General features: G+C 45.3%; 1 protein-coding gene and 1 long non-coding RNA gene across 2 annotated transcripts in view; one reads left to right on the top strand and one right to left on the bottom strand.

Annotated features, from left to right (window-relative positions):
* LOC141131720 (uncharacterized) overlaps positions 1–4,592 on the top strand; it is a 112,194-nt gene extending 107,602 nt beyond the window's left edge. The window contains exon 3 of the long non-coding RNA XR_012242808.1: positions 1,808–4,592. This is a non-coding gene — a long non-coding RNA (uncharacterized lncRNA). The remainder of the gene's footprint in view (positions 1–1,807) is intronic.
* Positions 1–18,139, bottom strand: part of ZBTB7C (zinc finger and BTB domain containing 7C) — a 317,489-nt gene that overhangs the window by 167,551 nt on the left and 131,799 nt on the right. The gene's annotated exons all lie outside the window — the stretch shown is intronic.

Here is an 18,139-nt window from a genome sequence, read left to right as displayed (position 1 = left end):
CATGATCCACAATTGAGTCAGGCAATGCGAAAAGCCCAAGAGTTTAGTGTGAATTTTTCACTGTTAGACCTTGTGAGAGATGGAATAGTCTGAATATAAGCTAGTCCTTCTGACCTGGAACTACTGGAGATCAATAGGAGAGGGTATTTCCAGGTTACGTGAGATGGGTTGTATAACCGGATTAAATACATTTTCAGAATGGTCCAGATATGGAACCCTTTACGTCTACTCTGCGCTCTAAGCTGATGAAGTCGAAGCCACTACCCTTTTAAGCTAGTTGGGGGAGCTAGAGGAGACTAAAAAAAACTGTCAGGGCAGTAGATAAGGTCAAGGCCAGACAGGAAGAATACAAGCAGAAAACAACAAAGAAAGGGAATGTGGGAGAGAAGACAGGAGGTGAAGAGAAAACCAGGCTAGTTATCTCTAGGAAACAAATGTGGGTGGACCTATTAAAGGCAAGAGTACCTAAAGATGAGATAGATGGGATTTCTACTGCAGGAGAGGTGGAAACATTTAGTGGGGAGAACTGCCAGGGTTATGCCGCGTACACACGAGTGGACTTTACGGCAGACTTTGCCCGGCGGAGGCCTATATATAATGCACCAGAAAAAAGATTGAGTTCTCATGGGGTTCAGAGCAGCGGACCGCATTCCTGGCTGCTAAAGAAGCTATTTTGGAGCATCAGGGATTAGGACCTGTGAGACAAGGAGGACCATTTCAGCTGGATGTAGTGGGGCAGAATGGTACCATATCTTGGAGTCTGTGGCAACCAAATTAAAAGAAGGGACTGAGAGCAATACCCATTGGATTTTGGTCCAAACAACTGACAGGGGCACAGAAGAGATACACGCCCCTAGAGAAGTACCTGTTTGGGGCCTACACGGCACTTCAACATGTAGAGACCATTACAAAAAAGGTCACAGTCACCATCCATACTGCATTGCCAATAGCAGGATGGATGAGAGATAATGGACTGACCACTAGGGCAGCTTTAACCCAGAACCAGCCACTGATGAATATAAGTGGTACCTTCAAGAAAGAGGGGGTATTGCAGCTGGGAATGTTAGAGACATTTCAAAACAGTTGGCAGGGCTTGTTACTTTTACCAGCACCCAGCCATGTCCCCCCTCCTCCAATCAGGCGGCTATAGTCCGATGTGCAGTGAGTGCAGCTGGTGGGGAGAGATATGATTGCAGCTGCAGCACTCAGTCCATCTCTGCCTCACTCCCTCCTCCCCCACTCTCCCCGCACATCCCGTGTAGCAGAGAGGATCCCGGAAAAGAAGGAGGAAGCCGCAGCGCCCCTTTCAATGCGGGGCCGGTGCCAGTCTGAGCTTGCTGGTGTCACCCACTAGCGGATGTCACCCGAGTCACGCACCCCACACCCCCATAGCAATACCACTGACCAAGAGTGACATATCTGAAGCTGAAGCCTATCTAGGAATCAGAGGGAATCTGGCAGGAAGGTTTGAAGTTATATTTGCATTGGCAGATGAGCTTTAAGACAGTGGCTGGGACTCTGACTGGTTAGTGGATACATCTCAGCAAGAGTGGAAAGTGAAGCTACATAGCATCAAACCTTCCAAAATATACAGCAGTGATCTTCTGGGAAATATCTGTATATTTCCTTTCCTCTCTATTGATGTTCTTTGGAAGGGTCAGAAGTGGACACAGGCAGGTGGCAAAGTGTTGGTCAGAGATCTAGGCAAGAAGCTAGTTAGAGGAGAGATTGTAGCTGAAGGGCCGGGGTCTACTGTTTATGTATTATTAGAAGGAACAGATAATCCCCTTTGTTTTCCACTCCACAGGCTGTCTCCGATTTGATCCATAGGAAGACCAGAGAAAAGTGGTTACATGATGGACAGAATGATGGAAGACTGCAAGAGCTGTGAAGAGCAAGGCCTTTGATGTATTACAAGCCTGGACTTGTTTCTAAAGAACTTTAGAATGGACTTTCTAATGAGCTTTTAGCCAAAGACTGAAACACATTCTCAATGACAGAAATATGGGAAGGGGTTGCATTCAAGGGGAATTAACGTTTAGAATGAGTTTTCTTAGTAAAGAAGTTATTTTCTGTATGGAGTCTTAAAGGAAAGCAAATCAAGGGCGGAATGTGTTGCGTTTGTTAAAATATGAATTTTTTATATTAATCAGACATAACACTAAATGGGACAATATTACAATAGTGTTTGGTCACTTAACATGAATTAACACCAAAGGGCACTCGAATCTGTAATTAGTGAACAAGAAGGTGCCTGTTCTCCAGGAGCAACGGAGATCATGAACACAGTAACTGGAGCTAAGTAACTTTTAAGTGTATTTCTACTGTTATAAACCATAGGCTGTTTATTTGCTAGGCATTTTGCTTGTTATAGAAATCTGTCAGTCTTGTATTGTATTTTCTAATATTGTAATAGTTTTGTATGTACAGCATCTTTGTATAGTAAAAGCACATTTACACACAGCAGAGGTCAGTAATGAACTAGGTGCTTGCGCTTTCCAACTGCCAAGCAATTGGATTTATCGCATAGTCTTATCCAACTTGTGGAGGACCTCTTAGCGCTGGAAATGATAGTTTTGTGCTGTAACGAATAATAGTAATACCTGACAGGGGTTTTAACTCTTTCCCAAGAAAGGTAACTAGTTATATAGTTATTTACAGTGCCTTGAAAAAGTATTCATACCCCTTGTCATTTTCCACATTTTGTCAATTTGATGTGCAGTGTTAGTTTTCCGCCACACATAACAGTTTGCTTTTAGGCCAAAAAGTTCTATTTTGGTCTCATCTGACCAGAGCACCTTCTTCCACATGTTTGCCGTGTCCCCCACATGGCTTCTCGCAAACTGCAAACTGGACTTTTTATGGCCTTCTTTCAACAATGGCTTTCTTCTTGCTACTCTTCCATAAAGGTCAGATTTGTGGAGTGCATGACTAATAGTTGTCCTGTGAACTGTAGATTCTCCTACCTGAGCTGTGGATCTCTGCAGTTCCTCCAGTTCCTCTTGGCTGCTTCTCTGATCAATGCTATCCTTGCTTGGCCTGTCAGTTTAGTTAAATGCAAAGGTATGGCCCTTGGGTTTGCCTCAATAAGGGATTGCAAAAGCATGGTGGTTTTGTAGGAGAGACAGGATGAGGCAGCAGGTCGGTATCCAGGCAGAGGTTGAGGCAGGCCGCAAGCAAGAGAATAGTCAGGGTAAAAGCAGGCAGCAGGCAGGAAAATAGTCAGGGTACAAGCAGATGTTAAGACAGGCAGCAGGCAAGGTGAGAAACAGGTATGGGCAAAGTTGGCAACAGAGACGGGAGATGAGGGCATCGTCAGGCAATCTGGGTCAGCAACTGGTATTTAGAACAATCAATAATTTCACACACAGTGTAGCCAGTAGGAAAACTCAGCAAAACCACCAGGAAGGAAGGTATTTAAATACCTTCCAAGCCAAAGAGCGTGTCCATCATCAGGGTCTGGAACACAGGCCAATGCATGATAACACGTGCTAAAGCACATAAAAACATGCCTATGTTTACAACTTTGTGCAAGACCAGCTATAGCCAAAAGATAACAAGGTGTGGCACGCTGCAGCCAGACAAATGGACCGTGCCCCTGGTTGTGCATAGACGGGTTCTGGAAGTATTGTAAAATCACAGCTCCATACAGCTCCATGTGCCAACCAGGGACAGGGAGTCAAAAAGGGAAAATCTTTTGCTGTACTGTCACTTTGGATAGCCCACAGTGCTCTGGGAATCCTGAGTGCCTCCTATAATATTTGTACTGTGTGTATGTGTATATATATATATATATATATATATATATATATATATATATATATATATACACTGTATATATTTATGTGGGTGCATCGTTGGTCTGTATTATGCCGCATACACACGGTCGGACTTTCCAACATAAAATATGCGATCGGAGCTTGTTGTCGGACATTCCGACCGTGTGTAGGCTCCATCGGACAGTTTCCATCGGAATTTCCGTTGCACAAAATTTGAGATCTGGTTCTCAAATTTTTCGACAAATTTTTCTCAAATTTTTTGACAACAAAAATTCCGATCGTGCGTACACAATTCCGACGCACAAAGTGCCACGCATGCTCAGAATCAAGCAGAAGAGCTGCACTGGCCATTGAACTTCATTTTTCTTGGTTCGTCGTAAGTGTTGTACGTCACCGCGTTCTTGACGTTCGGAATTTCCGAAAAGATTTGTGTGACCGTGTGTATGCAAGACAAGTTTGAGCCAACATCCGTCGGAAAAAATCCATGGATTTTGTTGTCAGAATGTCCCATCAATGTCTGATCGTGTGTACGGGGCATTAGTGTGTTGGGTTGTCATCACCACAATGTATGGCTATACGCATGTTGTCTTGCATTCCAACACATAGGTGTGAATGCGCCTTAAAAAACCCTTCCCTATACTGACGGGAAAATCCCCTGTTTATGTCTGGCAACTAGGTCACGTCTCTTCAGCATATAATACTGCGTCATTCCTTTCTACTAAAACAATACAAGGGCAACGTAGGAGTTGTTCAGAGGATTCCATAAAGCTATGGTATGTCTCAGACAGCAGAAGCTTAGAGATTGTCATTAAACATTATTAAAGTCGGATAACTTGATTAGCTGCTAATCTCTTTTATTTTATTGCCAGTGTTGCTGAGAACAGTCATGGCAACATCCGCGACATAACGTAAAATATTCCGAGCATCCTGTGAGACATAAGAAATATCCTTAAAATGAACCTGTCATTGTACATAACAAAAAGGAGCAATGCTGTGAGCTTGACCAGCATTTTTAATTTACAGTATCAACTGAATTGAAATTCCATCAAAATGGAGTTCGTGAAATAAGTGATGATGACCCTCTATTTGGCTGGGACCCTCCATTTATTATTCCAGAATAGTCCTTGTAGCTCCATATGCAAACTTTGGAACAGCAGAACAACTGCCAATAAACTGAAATCTGTCCCATTCTGCTCCGATTCTGCTCACTGATCCCCTGCTGACCAGAGTGGACACTTCTCGTGTGAAAGAGCCCTTAAGCCGGCCATAGATGGATCGAAATTTGGCCAGTTCAGCAGAAACCGGTCAAATTTTAGTCCATCTATCGCAGGGTTTCTCAAACATGGTTCCATATAACCCCGGGGTATCTCCAGAGGTTGCTAGGGGTTCTTTGAGCAATTTCTGCCTCTTATGCCGCGTACACACAATCGGAAATTCAGCCAGCAAAAGACCGATGAGAGCTTTTGGTCGGAAAATGCGACCGTGTGTATGCTCCTTCGGACATTTGCTGGCCGAATTCCAACCAGCAAAAGATTGAGGGCATGTGAAAATGCGATCGTCTGTAGCAATTCCGACGCGCAAAATTCCTACGCATGCAGGGAAACAATTCAACGCATGCTCAGAAGCATTGAACTTCATTTTCTTGACTCGTCGTAGTGTTGTACGTCACCACGCTCTCGACACTCGAAAGTTCCGCAAACTTGAGCGGAATCCCGTCGGAAAAGCCTTCATATCTTTTTCCGATGAGAAGTCCGATCGTGTGTACGCGGCATTAGATAAGTTCCCTCTGACGTCATTGATCTTTTTAGTGATCTGTAAGGGGGGAATTCTTCCCAATGACCACAAGTGTAAGGCACTGACCATCACACTAATCTAGTCATTTTTAGCAGGAGTTCCCTGAGACCAAAAAGTTCTTTCAAGGTTTCCTCTGCAAACTGCATGCACAAGGTTCTGAGATTTGGCTCCTAGGATGAGTGAAGTAGAAATCTCAGGAGGCAGTTTGCACGACCATGCACATGTGCGGACATGCTGCAACAAAGCCCAGAGTGACCTGCAGCGTTCCTCCGCATGCACAGGCTCTGTATATGTTGTTGTCACCTAGGCAAGAATGACGGACCTGAATTTTATGGGTGTAGCAATAACTCTCTGCGGAGCTGCTGGTTTAAATGTGCTTGTTACCTTCACTCTCCTTCCCTCTGTTTCACTGGCACCGAGTCTAGGGTTCCGTTGAGTTTACCTCTGGACGACACACGCACCAACACTTGAGTAAGTTTTCAATGCCTTATTAAACCATCAACGAAGGAAGTAGCAGGAAAGAGGCAGAAGGGAAACTGCAGAGGAAAACTCAAATACCTTTTTAGTAAGATTCTTGACAAATGTCCTTTGGGGTTGGATATTTCAGTAGAATGCACTCCCTTGGTGGAACACACTCCTTGCACGCCTGGATAGGCCTCTCTCACTAGCCTAGCAGCCAGTACGTAGCACGAACAAAAGTCTCTGCCACAGACTTGTTTGGGATGAACCCGTACGATCCTCTGCCACAAGATGTATTGGTTCCTTTGTGGTGAATGTCAGTCACAGTGCTTGAACCTTTAAGCCAACCCGGCAACACTATGCTGTATAATCACTTTAGGATACATCCTCCAACCGAGTCACCAGGCCCCTCTCCAGACTAGCACGTTACATGATCCTTCCATGACGGGTCCTCCCCTGGGATCTCCCTGGCTGTCCAGCCTCTTCACTCTGGACAGACAGCTCAGGACCATTCCTCTGCCGCTGTGGCAGGCCCCAGACAAGCTTCTGGACCCACCCCTGCGCCGCAGCAACGTGGGCCTCGGGAATGGAGGACCACGAGATAGCTCTCTAACGCATACCTGTCGGCCAGGAGGGCCAGCAGGTGGCTGTAAAACGAACCCCAAAATATGGCGTCTGTCCCATAAATACCCTCGCCTAGAATGCAACTCGGAGGACCACCTCCACCGAGTTGTCTCCGGGACAGAGGAGCACTCATACGCTTCAACACGTTGCCTTCCCAACACTAGCCAGCGGTAACAGCGACACCCACGGCTCAGTATGGAAGCACACGCAACGTCAGCCAAGCTGGATCAGAGGCAAATCTAACCTTCCTAAAGAACAAGTTACTAAATTTAGCTATCAGATGGTAGATCGCAAATCTACCAGCGCTACATGGGAAACAAATATTTAATTAAAAACAAAACATTTTTTTTGCAATTCTGTTATAGGGAGGGATAGGAGGCATGCGAGAGCAACAAAAAAAGGTGAAAGCTTGCTTTAAGTAGATCAGCAACACTGAAGCATTGTCCTTGAAAAATAATTGCAGTCTACAAGCGTCCACTCAATTTCATGTCCAGATATCCTCTACTTGTTAATAAATAAACACCCGGAGGAGAAAGAATAATGCTATACAACAGAAAGCAAAGAAAACGAAGATGCAGTTATTTTTACACCTGCCCTTCGGATTTGCCCCGGGCTTGTATGGTAAATATGGGGAGCTAATATTTATATGCCGTTGTAACGAATGCAGTTGCCATGGAATGTTAGAGAGGTGCAATTTAACTGCCTACCTAGCCAATAAGGAACACACTGTAGGCTCCCGAAAACATATAACTTCTATCCCTAGTAGAGGTAATACAATATAATAACATTTAAAAAAAAAAGGAAAAAATGTATTGAAGTATATTTGTAAATGGGTTTTTACATTCTTTACTGGCCTGACAGTGCTGGGGTCTGGGGGGGGGTTTGGCAAGGCTGTCTTATCAAATTGGGGATCTTCCCTTCAGTTGGGGTGACATGAACCTGTGTAGGAAGGTCTTCTATACAGCAGGACAAGCCCTGGTCTCTCTGGCTGTGACATCAGTCCTTGGGATGCCCTGGAGGACACTTAAAGTCAATTGCCGGTAAAGAGTCCCTTAGAAGGCTTTTCCTCCAGAGTTGTAGAGCAAGAACCTGTTTTTTGAGTAATTACCCTTCAATTGGAGAAACATCCAGGGGGTTTTAAGTGATAATTGGTGTGGGGTGGTTTCTTGGTCAAGAGATGTTTCCTTTTTCATCTGGGAAGTAAGAAACCATTCTGGGTCTACTTTGTAAGGTGTTGGATGGTGTCTCTTGCCCTGGGAGATCCATGTTACCACAGGGGATATATGATACTCATTGATTTTAGATGGTAAGGGAGAGTGCACCTGTGTCATGATGGCTATCGTGATTAATGTTTTCATATAGATGTTGCAGGGAGCTGGCTATCTTACCTGCAGCATGTGATTTGAGGCTGAGCTCTAATTGGCTTGTTTCGGATTCGCAGAGCACTGCGCCCCGAGCCCTCCCACTTTTTAGTTTAGCGAATTAATGTTGTTTTTGTCTTTTGGTATCATGTGATTGAACTGTTCTCAGAGAGTCTCATTTCCGGCGAGGTGTCTCAAGGTGAAGGAAGGTTTGGTTTTGTGTTTGCAGCAGTGCCCCTTCACAGGGTTTTTGGTTGAGCAGGAGGGGAGGATGGGGGAGCTTGGACCGACTCGACCTAGCTTGCAGATGCGGCAGCGGTCGGGTTCGTCGCGTGAGTGATTGCCTTGAATGCTTGGCTCATATTGATTGTACTGCTGTAGGGCTGATACTGATGATAAGGCTACTGCTGGTAGTGGGCCCACATTGAGCTCGGATTCGCTGATTTTTCGGTTTGTTTGCTCCCCCCCCCCAAACATTTGCCCCATCATTGATGTCAGTGGGAGGAATAGTGCCCCATTACTGGTGTCAGTGGGAGGAATAATTCCCCATTGTTGGTGTCAATGGGAGGAATAGTGCTCCATTGTTGGTGTCAGGGGGAGGAACAGTGCCCTGTATTAATGGGTGAAATAGTACCTCAAATCAGTGGGAGGATCAGTGCCCAAGGCAAGCATACTAGCAAGCAAATGGCCGCATCTGGCCCACAGGAAAACGCTGGTCTAGAGTGAGGTGAAAATAGGTCACAGCTGAATACCACAAGAGTTGGGTGGTGATCCAGGAGTTCAATCCTGGAAGATCTTGAGCTACACTGTATTAGGGCGCACATGCAGTCCGATTCCTCCAGGGCTGGTCAACCCCCTTTGCACAACGATGCTGCCACAGACAAGATACATGCAGCTCAACGGTAATCTGGTGCTACAGCCCCTTGGATGCCTGTAGTCAGTAGAAGAGCATGTCTCGAGCCTACAAACCAGGAAGCCACTTGTCTGACCTTAGATCACCTTACTGGATCCATTGGGAGTGCTATGTTATACATCCCAGGGGGTTACGGGCCAAGGATTTCCTCTGACAACGTCCTTGGCCTATTAAGAAAGTCATATATTAGGACACACCATACACAAGGTCTTTTAGCCATTAACAAATTCTATTAACATTCACATGCCAGTCTTAAATGTAATGTGATAAAACAAATATTGTAGGCACCCCGGGGGCCGTAATGACCGGACACACTTTACAAACAGGCACCAGCAAACTCTATGGACTTTCTGTTGTCCTGCGACACTCTCTGAAATCACAAAAGCTTCGCAGTTTCAATGAAGAGCAGACGGTGTCTGAATGCTGTCATCGCAGCAGGGGATGGCAGAGTCTCTGTGTGCGTTCTGCAGCTGCTCAGGTGCCGGGCGCTTTCTCTAGTCAACTGCGCTCGCTCCACCATTGATTTTCCTATTGATTCCAAACCATTTTGTCTAGTGCCAACTGGACATCAATTGCAGGCCTCGCTCTTTTATTCTGTCGGAGGAGAGAGGCTGCCTCTGAGCTCTCTGCCCGCTGCTTTTATTTAAGCCGGAGTAGGAAAATAATCAGTAGGGTATTGGTTTCGCTCAGTGTTTCCATTAAAACGCATCCCTCAGTTAAAGAGCACCTGTCATCTACAGACACCGAAGGCAGCCATGAATTCAATACACAATCAGGGACGTTGCTGTGACATGCACGGCCTAAATTGCAGCTAAACATGTAAACAAATGCTGGTTATCAGCATTTTATTTCCTCAGCGCTGTCAGTGTTTGAGGAAAGGAAAACCAATAACCGGCTTTCCATTTACAGGGGACATTTACACTGATTATCAGCGCACTGATGATCAGTGGAGCCCCATCAGTACAACATATCAGTGTAGCATTTTAGCGCCCGTCAGTGCTGCCTTATCAGTAGCCATCAGTGTAGCTAATCATTGCCACCTCATTAATGCTGCCTCATCAGTGCCCATCATTGCAGCCTCATCAGTGCTCATCAGTGCAGCCTCATCAGTGCTCATCAGTGCAGCCTCATCAGTGCCAATCAGTGCAGCCTCATCAGTGCCAATCAGAGCCCATCAGTGCAGCCTCATTAGTGTCCATCAGTTCAGCCTCATCAATGCCCATCAGGGCAGCCTCATCAGCACATATCAGCAGAGAAGAAAAATTACTTTTTTGCAAAATTGTATAACAAAAATGAAGAAAAGGGGTTTTTCTTTCAAAATTTTCAGCCTTTTTTCGTTTGTTTAGCAAAAAATAAAGAAAAAAACCCCCAGTGGTGATTAAATACCACCAAAATAAAGCTAAAAAAAAAATGATAAAAGTGTCATATGGGTGCAGTGTTGCATGGCAGTGCTCTGATGATCAGTGGAGCCCCATCAGCGCCCATCAGTGCAGCATATCAGTGCCGCCTGTCAGTGTTGCCTTATCAGTGCAACCTCATCAGTGCCACCTTATCAGTGCAGCCTCATCAGTGCCAATCAGAGCCCATCAGTGCAGCCTCATCAGTGTAGTATCATCAGTGCTAGAGTCCATCAGTGCAGCCTCATTAGTGCCCATCAGTGCAGCCTGAACAGCCCACATCAGTGAAAAAGAAAATGACTCATTTGCAAAATTGTATAACAAAAATGAAGAGAAAGGGTTTTTTCTTTCTTTCAAAATTTTCAGCCCTTTTTTATTTGTTTAGCAACAAATAAAATAAAAAAAAAAACCCAGTGGTGGTTAAATACCACCAGAAGAACGCTCTATTTCAAAAAAATATATAAAAAGGTTCATATGCGTACAGTGTTGCATGACCGCGCAATTGTCATTTAAAGTGCAACAGCGCTGAAAACTGACAATTGGCCTGGGAAGGAAGGGGGTCAAAGTGCCTGGTATTAAAGTAAGTTAAAAAAAAAAAAGAGTAAACCAGGAAAAGTAGCGTGTTCACAAAGAGTTAAAATATCACTTAAATGCAAGAATTGCTCGCAGGACTCACAGGGGTCTTTCCCGATGATCCAGAACATGGTGGGCGTGTCGTTGTAGGGCACAAAGCAGGAAACATCATTGCAGACACCTGTGCTCTCACATATAATGGGTGGGAGTCGTCCACCATCCCGGTTTGCTGACTTCAATTCATTTTCTTTCCTGTGTCATCCAACTATTGTTCTATAAATAGTTTGACAGCAATGGAATCAAATGTTCTACAGAGCAGCTGCCAGCATCTTGCTAGCTGGAGGAGCATAAGGACTTCTGATAAAAATTCTGCTCAGATTTTGGTTGCTCATAACCGGTCGGTTGTCTGGTCACGGTCAATGGGCATAATATCTGTGTCTCTGTAGGGCCAGAGTGAAAGTGATTTTGGCACCCAAGCACAAGGCCCAACCCTCGCTCCAGCCTTGCTACAGCATGATTCCACCTGCTGAGGCCAACCCCTCCGCCATCTTGTGCCCTGCTCCTCACTATAGGCCTCCTCACGACATTCCCAGCAATAGACCTTTATATTAGAAGGAATGTCCACATGGTAGTTGGCTTCACTACACTTTACTGGTGTTATTCAGGGAATGGCAAGACAGTCACATCACTAGGACATACAGTCTGGAGTCACTTGTGGGCAGCCCACAGTAGTCACAGGTGAAAGCTGTGCAGGACCTTATCAGCCATCTCCTACAGTCTGTCCTCTGCCCAGGGTCATAAAGTACTTACAGGACTGTGTTCTCTGTAGACACCTCCTAGCTGGGTACACATCTCCCGGGAACCTCCAGGAAAGCAGCCTTATCCAGGGATCTCCAGCCTGGCCTAAATGGCCATTTGCAATCTGCCCTATCTCCTTCAGGTTGTCTACAGCCGGCTTCTCCTGCATAAAAGTCCACTCCACCCGGCCTCCTACTCTGTCCAGGGCCCATGTGTGTTGGTTACATTCTCACAGATTTGGAGTGTATGGCTCTCCTGCCCCAAGACTCTCTGTGTCCCTCCCCACCTAGCTTATATATTGGGTGCTAACTCACCCCTGACATCCCCTGTGGGAGGGCTCTACCTAAAAAGGGCCTACCACCTAGTGTCACTACCTGCTGTACCCGACACTATTCTGGTACAGAGCCACCTAGTGGCACAGGGGCTAACTGCACCTGCCTACAAGGGCACCAACAGAAAAAAGTTGTACATGCACACTTATTCGCATAGCTAACCATCCAGTGATACTGCTTTTACATTTGTGAATGGGGCAAAAACAAATGTCCTCCTGCCATTTCATCTACAGGTCGAAAGGCATTCATTCATAAAAAGAGTGGTTCAGGAAAATTTTGCATTTTGGCCACTAGATGGAGCTGAGGGTCATAGGCAATGATCATCGCTCTGTCACTGTTCTCTGTCATCCTATCAGTATGCTCCTTGTTAGCATATGAGCACTATGGTACATCTGATTGGCTTCTTATGCTTCTTTTGCTGCTTCTCCCTCTCATTCTGAGCTCTGCTGTACAGGGGATTACAAGAGGCTGATACCAAGCCAAGTGCAGGTACTTGGCAGGAAATTATCATCTCTCTATCACTTCTTTCTCCTCCTATAAGCACGCTCCTTGTTCGCATATGAGTACAATGGTACATGTGATTGGCTTCTTGTGCTGCTTCTCCCTCTCTCATTCTGAGTTCTACTCTACAGGGGATTACAAGAGGCTGTTACCAAGCCAAGTGCAGCTACTCACATTTTACAAATTAATTTGATTATAATGAATGATTAAGGGTATATAAACCCTAACAATGGGCTTCTCTTATTCTGGTCTGTTAAAAATACGATTGAAACTGTTTTATCTTTTTTGTTAAATGCAAAAAGTCAGAATTGTCAGAGCTATCTTATGTACATTTACTGTATTATTTCAAATTATTGTCCTGCACTACAATTAGTCCCTATGCTGTGAAGGTGGAGAGAGTGGGTGGGATTTAGTAGTTTAACTACAGACAACTGGGCAGGGCTGACACCAGGGGGGTCTATTTATAAAACATTCATTGGACGAATGTCACAAGCATTCGTCCAAGCTATATATAACCGCTGTTGTGTTTATAGGGCAGTACCACCACTGAACAGGATAAGCGAATAAGACCATGCCACAACTGCCCTGAAACAGCTCAGTGGTACGGGCTTCATGGGGTTAAAAACAGGTACCCCCATGCATCAGCAAACACGCGTGTCAAACCACATGGTGCCGCAGCCTCATGTGCTTCAGTGCGGCACGATTTTAAAAATAGGGTCAAGGACTTCTTTCCCCATGTTTTTTGCTGGTAGGGCAGCCATTTGAAATGAATAAGCTGCCCCATACATGATGCATGGAAATCCACGTGTAGCCAAGTCCTGGGCCTCTCCAGGCCTAATGGTGACCTCCAGAGTTAGGAATAGCCGACACCCTTCTGTGTAGAGTGGGTTACAAGGCATGGTGGGCACAATGTAAGGTAGATTAATGGGCGCTAGACACTTCTTGAATGCAAAGAGATCTATTTTCTCTTAACAGAACCGAGGGGAAAGAGGGTTAGGGCCAGGACACCCTTTAGTAGTTGCAATGTTAATTAGCAGACTCCGAGACTTCTATATGTAGTTAGCCATGCAGGGAAAGGCATCCAGCCGGACACCCCTTCTGCATGTGTAGACACGCTGTCTCCTATGGCAACAATCTTTCTTAGATCTTCACTCAACTGAGCTCCCAGTCTATCACTTATACCCGCTGATCCACTGCCACTGGATCTCCTGAGCTCTTCCAATCTTCCCACTCAGTATCTTCCTCAAGCATTACCACTGAGTCCCTGTTGGGTCGTTAGCTTGCTACTCACAGATACTCCTTAAGCGTCACCCCACTGGCCTGCTCAGTCCCTAGTTTGGCACACAAGACTGCCTCCGGTGGCTGGGTCACTAGCTTGACACCTGCTGAAGTTTCTCAATTCTTCACCATCCCCAGTTGGTGAGAACACTGCTCTGGTACTTGCTTCAGCTACTCAGGGTAGTTCCTGATAATTAGGTGGATGGTCCCTTAGTGGCGGCAGCTTCCCCTCTACCTCCGACCATAACAGGTTCTCCGGCCGGCAGAACCGTCACTATTGGTTGGACTGCAAGCCGCAGTCCCAACCCTACGCTGCTCTCTCTCTTGCTTCTGGATAGGCCCTCAGACAGCCTAGCAGCCAGATGTCTGGGGATAGACCTCAGGCTTTGGCCTAGAAGCCCGGGGCAATACAACACACGTCCACCCAGACAGCCATCCAGGTGGCACAGAACTCCGATCACCTGACCTCACCCAAAAAAATAGGCTCTCCCAGCAGGTCAAGGGATCCAAGAAAATCCATGCCCTTTGGCTGAGATACCCTATCTATTCCTAATCTGTCCTTGAAATGCCCTTGTCTTATCTAATGCCACCAGATACTTGGACATCTAGTGACAGAAGAGAGAAGTGCAGCAATTCCAAAATTAGGGTGGAATCAATTGACCTCCTATCAATCGGCCAAGACAACTATCACTTGGCAGGTAAATTTGCTAGCAACCCTGCCTAAACATCAGGATGCTACACGCGTAAAACGCACAATCGCAACTGCACATGCAGCAATGTGATCCAAGCCTTAGCCTTAAATAGTATGGAGACGATGTGTGATGGAAATCCCCAGTCAAAACAATGTTCTCTTAATTTAATTATATTGTTCAGTTTATGAGCAATGGAGCAAAATGTATGAAAGATGTTTTGTGGAATGGACATGTCATAGCGGGACATAGGAGTTTACTACACAGAGCATCCTTCCAGAAGAACTTTCCTCCCCTCTGGTTCAGGCTCACTATGTGTTACTTGAAGTGGAAATGAATTATAAGATTACGCTGTTCCTGTGATTCATGTTAGGAATAAAAAAACCTTTGAGGATATTTGTAAAACACTAGAGGTGAGGAGTGTCAGAAAAGTGGGAATCGTGTTTGCGGATGTGCCCAGCATAGTCTATGACTTAAAGCCAAACTCTAAGCAGATGTAAAAAAAAAACACAAATGAATCCAGCTCTGTAATCAATGATACACCATACAAGCATGTAAGTAAAGGAATGTAAGCCTCCTGCAGTTCCTGTACAGCAAAACTGTTGAAATACAATGTTAATTTGTACTTTATGCAACAACTACATCAATATCAGTATTAATTAGCGATATAGTCTTCAACCAGTAGATGGCAGTGTTTATAAGTTTGTAGCTGCATCTATGGTATGCTCTATGTCTGTTCTATGAATAAAATTTCTTGTTTCCTGTTGGCAGTTAAGCAGCAAAGCACATGTGGACTGTGCACTGTCTGTTCTGTAGGGCTATACACAGAATTAAAAAAAAAAATGTGAGAGGAAGAAGCAGTACAGGGAGCCAACCAGTTCATGTACTGACAAGGAGCATGCTGATAGAAAGAAAGAGCAGCGTGAGTGAGAGATAATCTCATCACTGTGCTGCTTTTCCTTTCACTGTTTAGTCACAGGCTGGGGTAGGTCCTTGACGACCTGGGCTTAGAGGAAATGGATGGAGCGCTGCTGGCTGTCAGACTGAGGACATCTAGTGGTGCAAAAGAAGTGCCCTGGGGGAAAGCTCTAGATTAAAAGTGAAAAACCTGCTTTTTTTGTTTTATCTATAAAGTGATATTAAAGGCGCAAGTCGCTCCAACTTAGAAAAAGGTTCCTGTACTATTTTTGGGGCGACTTCAGGCGACTTGCATTGACTTCTATACAGAAGTTGTTTTGAAAGTCGCCGCTGAAGTCCTGTGCAGGTCACCTCTGTGAGTCGGCCTGCAAGTCGTGTTGCCCCTGTGTGAACCGGCAGTAACTCTCAACTCTCATATATTGGTACCAGGTGGTGAAGGTAATTCATTCACTGCTAAGCACAGTGGCTTAGTGATTACACTTCTGCCTTGTAGCACTGGAGTTCTTGGTTTGAGTCCCAGTCAGGACACCATCTGTATGGAGTTTGCATGTTCTCCCTGTGCTTGTGTGAGTCTTCTCCCACAATCCAAAGACATGCTGGTAGGTTAATTGGCTCCTGCCTAATATTGGCCCTAGTATGATATTCTACTGAACGAGCCCAAGATAGCTGCCTCACCATCTGCCCCAAAAGCACTTTGAGTCTCCAGGGAGAAAAGCACTGTAGAAATATTATTTAAAGGTAGAAATGATCGGGATGATGAACATGAAGGCCAACATGGAGGTCTCTGTTCCATCTATCACGTGCAGCAGGTGGTTGGGATCTGGGCCATTGCTGAGGGACAAAGTCTACAGGCTGTCCTGGCTTTACTGCCTGATGACTTTTCGGAAGTATACGAGTAGTTGCCATTTTGAGAAAGCAAACAAACTGTCTTCATAAATTTTCTGCTACATGTCTTTTGTAAACAAAATCCCAATATGTGTATATTTATTGGTTTGCATGAAAGTTATAGCGTCTACAAACTATGGTACAGGCATTTCCCGAGTTACGAACGGGTTAGGGACTGCCTGTTTGTTCTTAAGTCGGATTTGTTCGTAAGTCGGAAGCACATGCGCAGAATGGCAGAGACGTAGTTTTCCAATGTTTTCCAATGTCGTTTTCCGATGTTTTCCGCTGTTTTCCAACGTCGTTTTCCAATGTGCCCGCTGCTTCCCGTTTGGAAGTAGGAGTTGTTCGCAAATCAGAGGTTCGTAACTCGGGGACCTCCTAGATATATATATAGAGTAGAATTTTTATATATTTATTTTTTTATACTACTAATGACGATGATCAGCGACTTGTGATGGAACTGTGATTGTGCGGCAGGTAATCTGACACTAACTGACACTAAGTAGGAACTGGCTAACTGCCACTGGTGTGATAATACTATACACTGTCACTGAACTAATGACACTAGCTGGGAAGGGGTTAACATCTTGGGTAATCAAGGGGTTAACTGTTTGCCTAAGAATGTGTTAATGCGTGCTGATTTTTACCAAATATCTCTCTGTTTCTGAAACAGAGAGATCACCCCCACTGTACAGAGTTCTGTGTTGATTGTCAACATTGATTGTACACAGCCGATCAGCAGGTCCCAGCCATGAATGATTGGTTGGGACCTGCTGAAAGACTCCCACTGTGTGCAGCAGGTGTCAGGGGGAAAGAAAGTGATTGGGCAGGGGGGCCTGCGCCCTAATCCCGTAAACAGGCAGTGACGGTACCATATAGGCCGCCCATCCACAGTACATTGCAGGCGGGCGGGCGGTCTGCAAGTAGTTACGGCTGAGGAAATGAACTATGTATCTTCACGGTGGGGCTCCCCCAATACTGCATGGGTTAAATGCTTGTTTTTGCCTAGTGTACCAATAAAAAGCATTTTTGAATTTACAATTTTGAAGTATACTTTACCCATCGCCCCTCTTGCACAAGCACTCCTCTTCCCTTCAAGGTTGTGAACTGGCCCTTGGTATCCTCACTTACAATAGAGGACAGCTGGCCCAGCATTGTACATGATAAAGTCAGAGCTGCAGCCAACGAATGGGCGGAGTGCCAAAGCAAGGCTGCTTGGGGATCAGACCCATGAAGAGAAGGGAGCCTTTTTTCTGTTTTTTGGTTCCATAGACTTCAATGGTTTAAAGATGTGTATTGAAAAACGCAAAATGCACCTCCAATATGCAAACTGCAACCTGCACAAGTGTGATTCAGGCCATAAACAAAACATGCTTTTTAAACGGTACCAATAGCGGCGTGGGGGATTCCCAATGCGAGCGTCGTTTTTTTTTTTCATTTCCCCAGTGTTCAGCATTAAAGGATAAAGGTATTTTTGTATAGATGTCCTTTAATTGACTCCCTCCCACCCTACTCCAGAGCCCCCACAACGTCTAATACTCACCTTCTCTCACTCTCACTGGGATGTGCACAGCCACTGCTGCAAAGTCTCTCAGCGGGGCAGCTATTACCTTTGTCCATGCACGGAAATATCCCATTCATTTCTATGGGGAGGTTGTCTATTATAAGTCCCTAAGGGGCTACATAGCAGGGATCTGGCAGGAGCGAAGGGAAGATGAGCATAAGGCGTAGGAGGAAGGGTTGCCGGGGAAGGGGGGGGGGACTTAAAGGCCAAATCCAAAATTTGCAGAAAATTATAAATGCACCCCCGTTTGCATAAAAATGTGTATGTATTATTT

This window comes from Aquarana catesbeiana, linkage group LG01 (genome assembly GCF_042186555.1).
Source record: "Aquarana catesbeiana isolate 2022-GZ linkage group LG01, ASM4218655v1, whole genome shotgun sequence".
Taxonomy (NCBI): Eukaryota; Metazoa; Chordata; class Amphibia; order Anura; family Ranidae; genus Aquarana; species Aquarana catesbeiana.
The sequence above is the reverse complement of the archived record's forward strand: the minus strand, read 5'-3'. Positions and strand labels throughout refer to the sequence as shown.